This window comes from Hipposideros armiger, unplaced genomic scaffold (assembly GCF_001890085.2).
Source record: "Hipposideros armiger isolate ML-2016 unplaced genomic scaffold, ASM189008v1 scaffold_674, whole genome shotgun sequence".
In the NCBI taxonomy this organism is placed as follows: Eukaryota; Metazoa; Chordata; class Mammalia; order Chiroptera; family Hipposideridae; genus Hipposideros; species Hipposideros armiger.
Window position 1 is genome coordinate 634,591 of NW_017732024.1, and position 9,094 is coordinate 643,684.

Sequence of the window (9,094 nt, forward strand, 5' to 3'; positions counted from 1 at the left end):
GTTGCAAGCTGGGTGCCTAAGGAGGACTCGAGAGTCTTCTATGCACGTTCACAGTTTGGACCCCCAAATGAGCTCTCCTTTTTCTGTGCCCGAGACTGTCTTCCTTGGAAAGATGCTGGCTGTCCATCAGCATTTCCTAAGAGCACTTTCAGGAGGGGATACAAGAGAGAAAGCAGAGAAGATGCTGACCCCATGGACCTGGTTATTATTCAAGGAGAGTGGGGAAGACTTCATACGGTTGCTCTCGGCCCGTTCTCCACCAGTACCCCTTCCTCATGGTGTGCATCAGCAGCTGATTTCTCAGAAGAGCCTACCAACTGCCACCCACAGTATAAGCTTGTGGCAGTTGTTACCCTCTCTAGGCGGTATCAGGCCACAAGTCCCCACACTGGCACCATCTACACCAGTGGATCCTCTCGCTTGATGGGGACCCAACGCTACAAAGATGGACTGTTTCTTTCTGACAAGTAATAAAAGCAACATTAGATTCCCTTGTGGTGTAAACAAGACATGGATTGACCCAAGAAATACATTTTCAAATAACTATACAGGTATAGAAATGTTTGCCTGCTTGAAACTCCACAGTGTTTAATTAAGTGCCTTAATGGTGGTACTCTCTATGTCCACAAACCATACTGGATTTTTGAGGCTGAATCTAACATCATAACCTACCCTGATGTCTACACAACACCAAAAGAGGCATTACAAGGGTTGCAAATAAATAGAGTATAAGTAATACAGGAAATAGCTCAAAAAAGAGCAAATCAGGTATCTACCCTCCACATAAGGTAGGCACTTTTGATTAAATACAATGCTGTTAGGAGCTATGGAGGTGAAAGTGAGACGTTCAAACATACATTTGGTACAAGTTCCTGAATTAAGAAGAGAGAAAGTTGAGGAGGTTCTAAAAGAAAACAACTAAGAATGAAGAAAGACATTAATGCTCTAATGATGAAATAAACTAAGTCTGGGGCAGGATAGATAAAGTCAAAGACGTTTCTAGATCTGGTTGAGCAAAACTGGAGAGCACTGAAGACAAACATGAAACAACCAGGAAGAAAAGAGAAAGGGCCCGTGAAAGATGATAATTAAGAAACTTTCTATTAGTAACAAGAGAGACTACAAATCCTCAAACTGCTTTGGAAAACACTCTGAGCTGAACTTTCAGTTCAAGAGTGATGGTGAAATAAAGAAATTTACACACAAAGAAAGACTGAGAGAGCACTATTTTCGGAAGACAGAAATTGATAAGAAAAGAGTGGATTAGAAGCAACACGGAGCAAGAAAAATGGCATACATATTGACAAATCTCAGTACAATTTTAAGTTAAGTTTTTTTGTTTTATATTCTTGTGATGGAGGAAACTGGAAGTGGCATGTGATAAAGAGGGTATGCCACCAAGAAGAAAAATTAGCAAATTAGGAAAGAATCAATTGCTGCACAGGTGTTAGGAATTATGAGAATTAATCCACACAGAGGGTGCTTGCCCCGGCTGCCTGTGACTACTCCATCAGTCAGGGTCCAGACATAAATCCATCACTGGCGTACCCAGACTAACTCTAAGTGTTTTGGTCTTTTCTGGTACTTGGTTGGGTGTATATATTCATTTCTTTGTAGTTTCTTATTTCAATATTTAAAATGCCACACACAGCAAGCCCTAGTTTGGTCCACAGCTCATTACTTTATGTATTACACAGGGCTTTCCATAAGGTCATTGAATCCTGTCAGTCATCCTCCATCAAGGATAAAACAAATGAACAAACTGAAAATGAAGACAGAGCTAGCTAGCAAGCCAGCTATCTTATATGATGAATTAGATATTAAGTCTTTCTTTAAAAACATGTGTTCTATGTCCAGGCAAGTTTGCATTATAAATAGAGACTGCTACTAATTCAGGGTCCCAAACGGCAGCTGGCTTCCTCTTTGTATGAACGTCTAGAGCAACGTGGAACCTCCAAGAGCTTTGCACAACTTTGAACTTATTTGTGTCCCAAAATGCTGCATGTATGAGTCGTATGTTAACAAGGGACCACAGAACACATGTTTTCCTGCTATTTGGCAGACTTAGAACATATCAGGAAAGTATTCAGGAAAGTTTAACTAACAACTTGGGAGGATGTAGACATTATAAAATTGATCAACTGCAATTAGAAATGAAGGTCCCAGTACCAAACAGACTGTTTGAAAACCCAGTCTTCTGACTCTGGGTGCAGAGTTCTTCCCAATACACTTTACAAACTCCTTGAAACTCTATGACAGGAAAAGAAAAGGTATGCAGGTGGTGAGCTAGCAAAAGACTTTAGTTTTCCTGAGGGAGATCATTTTAAAGACTAGTCAACTAGAGTCAACTAGAGTTACCCACAGGTCTCTCTTCCCCATCCATGCCCGATCCTCCCTCCATGTCTTACCACTGGTCCTTGGACCTAGTTCTCAGCCAGTTTTAAATGTGTGTTGACATATCTGATTTCCTAGTAAGGTTCTGAGCTTCTAGGACTGTGTCTCATTCATCTTTGCATCCATCACACCTCACCCAGTATTTGGCATGAGGTCACAGCTTTCTAAACGGTGCTTTTAAATAACTGTTGGAAGTCACAGATTTAGAGAGCACAGATAAATGAGATATGGCCATATTTAGGGAGCAGACATCCATGAAAATGTACAAACAAAAAGAAAGTGTAAAGTCTCCAGGTACATTGTGTTTAAAATATAATTATGAGAATTCTCTGCCTCTCTTCTTAGGAAGTTTTCATTTCTTAAAACAGTAAAAGTAGATGGATGCGTAGTGAGAGGATGGAGAAGATGAAGAGCGAAATATAGAAACAGAATATCCTTTTCTCCTTATCTATGTGAATAGCAGCCCTCCATTTTTTCTCTGCCCCAACACCCCAGTTTCCTTCTACTCAGTAGATGCCTGACTTTCCTTCTCTCTCACGTCCCTTCTCCTTTCTTACACTGTAAAAAACGTCAACTGTCCTTGTCACTTGTGCCTGGACTCTACCAAACATTTTTGTTAAATTCAATCAGCAGCACACATGTATTCAGAAAAAGGCTTAGGGTAATTGAAGCTAGGCCGTATGTAAATAAGGGACACATTTAAGGTTGTCCAGGTCCAAGCTTCACACCAGATGAGCACTGATCCACACTGAAGAGCAAGAGATGCTTAAACTCCCCTGTTACTCGCTTTGGTTGTTTTTGCAGTAGTCACTGAAATTAGCAATTTATTTTTATTTTTTCATTCACAGGATGGAAAAACATCTGGTCCCATCCCCTGGGTATAATCAACCTTCGTATATTTGAAGCATGTTGAGTAACCATTTCAAATTCTCTCTTTAAGGTAACTAACCTAAGAAAACAATTAACCCTATGTGTACAGTTTTGTCATAATTACTTTTCCAAGTTTGAGTGTTACTTATGACTGTGGTGTGAACCCACTTCAAATTTCCTACTTCTCGCTCAAAATGTGGAGCCAAGAACTTGCTTTCAATTGGTGCTAATTAAAAAAGAATGAACCTCATTATTGTGACATTCTGCAGCCTGGGTTATACTCCTCTCTGTCATGACTTTTATGATACTCACGTCTGGTTCTTAGTTCACTGTGGTTTACTATATATATTAATAGTGCCTCCAAGCACTGTTCAGTTTATCTAGAGCTCTCACACAGACTGGGAACCGGAACACTAGTCTTAAATTCTGAATATAGAAAAAAAATCAATTTATTTTCAACTTTCATATGTATAGCATTATCTTTGGTGAACTGCTTTGAACAGAGAGCTTTGCCTGTATCTTTATTAAATAGCACATAATAAATATTTAATTATTCCATGGTTAGTTGTTCATGTCTTTTTGCTGTCCAATCTTATCCTTGGCTCCTTTACCAATTCCACCACATGCAAAAGAGGAAAAGATAAAGCATAAAAGCATCTACCTCAATCAGCCAGGCTTCTGACGTCAACAACACTTACAGAGGTCAAATGTGCAAAGAGTATGAAGACTGTGGGTAGAGAGATATAAGAAATCCTCTTGATTAAGAATGAAGGTAAGTTCCATGTTTCATTACATTGTGAAACAAACAGATTTTTTTAAGCTATCGCAAAGGAATATTTCTGTGGTTACATATTTTTCCATTAATATTCATTATGTAGACTTGAAATATTATACGCTGATAGAGTGCATACATTGTTGCTTTTCATTGTAATCTAAAAGCTCCCTCTTCTGACCATGTGGAGTACTTCTTCATATGTCCTACTTAAATTCTAAAAGTCCTTGCAAGTCACCATAACAAATCCGATTAATATAAAATACAGCTTGTGCTCTAACCTTGGCCTTAAAATGGAGCCACTGTAACTCATAAGATTTTTTTCCTCCAATGTTATAGTATGTAGTATTTCTGAGGAAATCAGAATTCAATGTCTTAGGTACTAATTATAAGCTGCTTTTGCTGCAAATATTGTGTTACTGAATCACCAGTGGTAGGGCAAGCTCTGGTTTTTACAAAACTTACATAATATTATATAAATGAAATATCTCACAGAAAATTTTGAAAATACACAAGATGGATGTAATTCACAGCACATTAATTTAGCTATTAGAGTCTTTGAAAATACATCTTTCAGGGCTGCATAATATTCTATGATAAGCATATACCATAATTTTCTTAATAGCATAAAAGTGCATAACTAGATTATTTCTAGTTTCCACTATTATAAGTAATGGTGGAATTATTTATTTTAAATAAACATTTTTTTATTATTTTCTTAAGAAAACAACTGAAAATTGAAAGTCTGGGCCAAAACTTGTAAGTATTTCAAAAAACATTGGCACTAGCACATCTTTCTAAGTTTCCTTCCAGAAACATACAAATTTACAATTCCATCAACAATGTGTAAAAGTTCTCTTCATGTCCACAATTCTTAGTATTGTAAATACCAAGTTCATAAATGAAAAAAACATGCTATTTAAAAATGGCATTCTATTAGAATCATATAAAAATCTTTTTCCTCTAATTTTTTACCACTATTATTACTTTTTGTAAATCCATTTTAGCTGTCCTTTAAATTTTTTTCTGTAAGGTGTTGAAGATTTTCTCATGAATTTCAGTAGTTCTTCATATGGTAATTAAATATTTTCTTACTACGTCCTGCTCTAATTTATTATGTTTTATAATATAAAGACGATTTTAATGTATCATGAAATCAAATCCACATTCATCTGTAGACATATTTATTCCCATATTATGTTCCTTATTTTATAGCATTAACATTTACAGTTCATTTTGTAATTAATCTAGAATTTTTGGCATAGAATACGTACAGAACTAAATCTTACTTTCCTAATAGTAAACGTTCTCAATATTACTTAATAAGTAACTCATATTTCTCTCACTGATTTTAATATTAACTGAATTATATACTGCAAATTTCTGCATTTTCCCTACATCTGTTTTTTTCTAGTTTTGCTTATTGCCTTCTCTACCTAGTCAGCTGCGTTATTCATTTTAACACTGTGGTAGAAAAGTCAACCTTCATTATCCCTCTCTTGCAAAACACTTTTGCTCCTTTTTGTACATTGATAATTTCATATTTTAGAACTATTTCACCACATTCCAAAAAATATTTATTGAGATTTTAATTGAAATTGCATTAAATTTGAGGAGAATTGATATCTATGTAATGTTGAATTTCTGTATCTAAAAGTAGGGATTAAATCTCTATTTGTTTCAGTTTTTATTCACATGAGTCAAGCTTTATAGTATTATCCATAAAGATTCTTATGTATGTTGATACTTCCTTTTTAAGTTTATTTCTAGCTATTTTATATTAATTATATATTTAACCCTTATCTTTAATACATTATTTGGGTTAGTATATAAGAAAGTTATTCATTTAAAATTTTTTTATCAGCACCGTTAACAACTCTATCAGTATTCTAGCATTCTTTCCATGTTATTGGTGAAATTCCAAATGTTCATGGAGAAAAAAATTAGATTTTGGTCTCTTTTTATAATATTGTCCATGTACTCATTGAGGTCTTTTTATGTGAAAGCTTGAGCCTTTCTTCAGCTCAAAAAATTACTTAGTTCAGGGTCGGCCGAGTGACGTGATGGTTAAGAGCTGGCTTGGGATGCCAGAGGGCCCCGGTTCAGATCCCACATATGAGGGCCAGTGACACTGCCCTCCACAGCTAAGATGCTNAAGAGCTGGCTTGGGATGCCAGAGGGCCCCGGTTCAGATCCCACATATGAGGGCCAGTGACACTGCCCTCCACAGCTAAGATGCTGAACAACAGCCCAACCTGGAGCTGGGCTGCTGTGAGTCGCCAGGAGTAGGCTGCAGCCCCTGTGGCAGTGGGTTGCAGTGGGTTGCCATGGGTTACCGTGTGTAACCAGCAGCCGCAGTGAGCGGCCAGCAGCTGCAGTGAGCGGCCGTCCAGAAGCCGGCGACTGATCTGCCTCGCCCAGGAAGAGAGCAATGATGGTGCCAACTTGGGGCAGTGAAGCAACGTCCTCCACAACTAGACTGAAGAACAAAACAACAGCAACTTGTCTGTTCCCCTTCCCCCGATTCCCCAATAAAAAAAAATATTTAAAAAAAAAATTACTTAGTTCATATGTTTAATCAATTCTGTTTCTTTTAGCCTTTGGTTCAGAAACATCAAATATGCATATATTGAAACTCTAAATCTGCATGTTCACTACTTCTTTCTCATCAATTTCACTTTTCTGTCCATTTTGATGCATTCAGTTTGGCTCCTCAAGTGTGTTTTCTATCTACTAATTAAATATGCTGCAGTATCAGTCTTGTTATTTTATGATTTCTAATATAGATTTAAATTCCACTATTGCATTTTTAGTTTTCTCAAATTATATTTTTTTCTTTTTTTTTTTTGACTCCGAATGCTCGTGCTTCGCCTGAGTCTTAGGCGATTCCGTGCCACCTTTCACCTCTTATATAAAAGCACCACTTACATTTTACAGAGATCATAAAGCAGATATTGCCCAAATACAATTTAATTCCTGCAGCAAATGTTTCCTACCCAGTTATTTTCCTGGATGTTGAGTCCTGTGGCCCTCTCCTTGGTTTGAGCTCCAAAATCTTTCCGCTGGGCCTCCTGTTGGTGGCTTTGTTTACACATCCTTGAGACAGGATAGGTCTCTGAGCCTCCTGTTTGGGAGTAAATAGAGTGGGAGGGGTCTCCTGTGTCTCCTCACTGTCCATCTGCTCACTGTTAGAAATTTCTCAACGTTTAACCTCGAGAGGATTTCCTGTTTGTATGTTTTGATTTAAATTTGCTTTGCCGTGGACTAGAAGAAAACAAGGAGAAAAGGCGAACCTCGGGCCATCAAGTGCAGCTCCGTCAGGGTTTTCTGCGAGCTCAGGGGTTAGCTCTCTGATTCTGCTCACTTTGGTCTCTGTGGCAAGCACACGCATCCAGGCTGCTCCTTCCCAGGCTGCGTGTTCAGGAAGAAGTTGTGTGTCATCGCTGCCTAGAGATAGGAAAGCTTTGGCCGCTCCTGGCTCTCTATGTGTTAGGGCTTCCCTGGAAACACTGGACGCTCACAAGTGCTCGCCTTGAATTGCTCCTGAATTCCCAGCAGCAAAAGTGACTCTGAGGACAGTGTGCTCCCTGTCTGCCAGTGGTCTGTCCTCACCACCCCAAATGAAGGCATATCCGTGGAGTTCTGCCAAGATGGGCTCTCTTTAATTCCAAGTTTCCGCCATCTTCTCAGAAAGGGACGCCATGAAACAACCTTCAGTGTTTCTTCAATTTGGCCCCAGTCGCTCTCTCTCCAGCAGAATTTCTTTGTAACTTCTCTCAGGTGATTGGCCCTCTTTCCTGGTTGTTACTAATAACAACATTCTCTCCTTTTATTTTATATCATTTTGGGCATTTCGAAGGAGATCTAAGAGAAGAAGAATGAAAGCCTTGGACTTAATCGAGTTCCAAAATGCCAGTCATTTAAATGTTCGCCCCCAGCCCCAGGTTCATATCAAGGGATCTGCACTAACCTGACCCCAGGTGCTTTCAACTGAAAATAATTTCTCTCCCTTTACAATTGAGTATTTTATTTCTCATCTTTTTATGTGTACTTCTCTTTCTGATTAGACTGTAAGTTCTCTGAGTACAAGTAGGGTGGCTGACTCCTCCAGGTTTGCCCAGGACCTCTCCAGATTCTAAACTGAAAGGGCCAGAATCCTCTCAGGTCTAGATCAGGTGGTTACCCAGGTCAAGATCAATGGAGGCTTCACCTTTAAGGCCCTCCCCGCACCCATCACCTAAAACTGTCCTGCCCAAAACAAATGTTAATGAATTATAGCTTGAATGAGTGACTTTTCCCTGCCCCTAAGACCGCAAGCACAAAGGCACCTATAGGGTTACAATCGCAGTATATGGCTGCTTACCAGACAAACTAAGGAAATTAACTAGCACATCATGTATATTCATGGGGAGAAGTTGTGAACTTTTCATCATAAATTACATAACCTGGTTCATAATCTCTAGCTACTTACAAATTAAAAGACACCTCATCACTGGAGAAGCTTCAGACATAATTACAAAGAGTAATGTAGGGATAGAATGATTCCCCTAAGACTAATATTTTCAGAAACTTGCTATTATGCCGTTCAGTAGATATGCAAAACCTGTTTCCAGAAGCTCTGGTGCCTCCGGCTGCCCTCCACAGCCATTTAAAATATTATAATTAATTGCTGGATGTGTAATAACATACCAAGTGTGCTTCAAGATATGTCCTCTGTCCTAAAGAAGGTTTTGTTCAGAAGGAGTGGTTGAGAGCTGCAACCTTTTACTTTTTTCCCTGGGGACAACTCAATATCACCTCAAGTACATCCCTAATAAAACATGTTTTGAGCAATTTCCCATTTCTTACACTATTTCTAAATGACTTTATTTCTTTAAGCAGTGTGAACAAGTATTGCTTGGAGCATAATCACTGTATTCAAGCCTCAGAGAATTCCATGAGGACGAGAGAAGCCTCTTGGATCCTTGGTGGAGATCCACCCAAGCAGTATGTACATTTCGTGTCTGTTAGGATCTTGGAGGTAGATGCTATTTAAAAATGGCATTCTATTAGAATCAT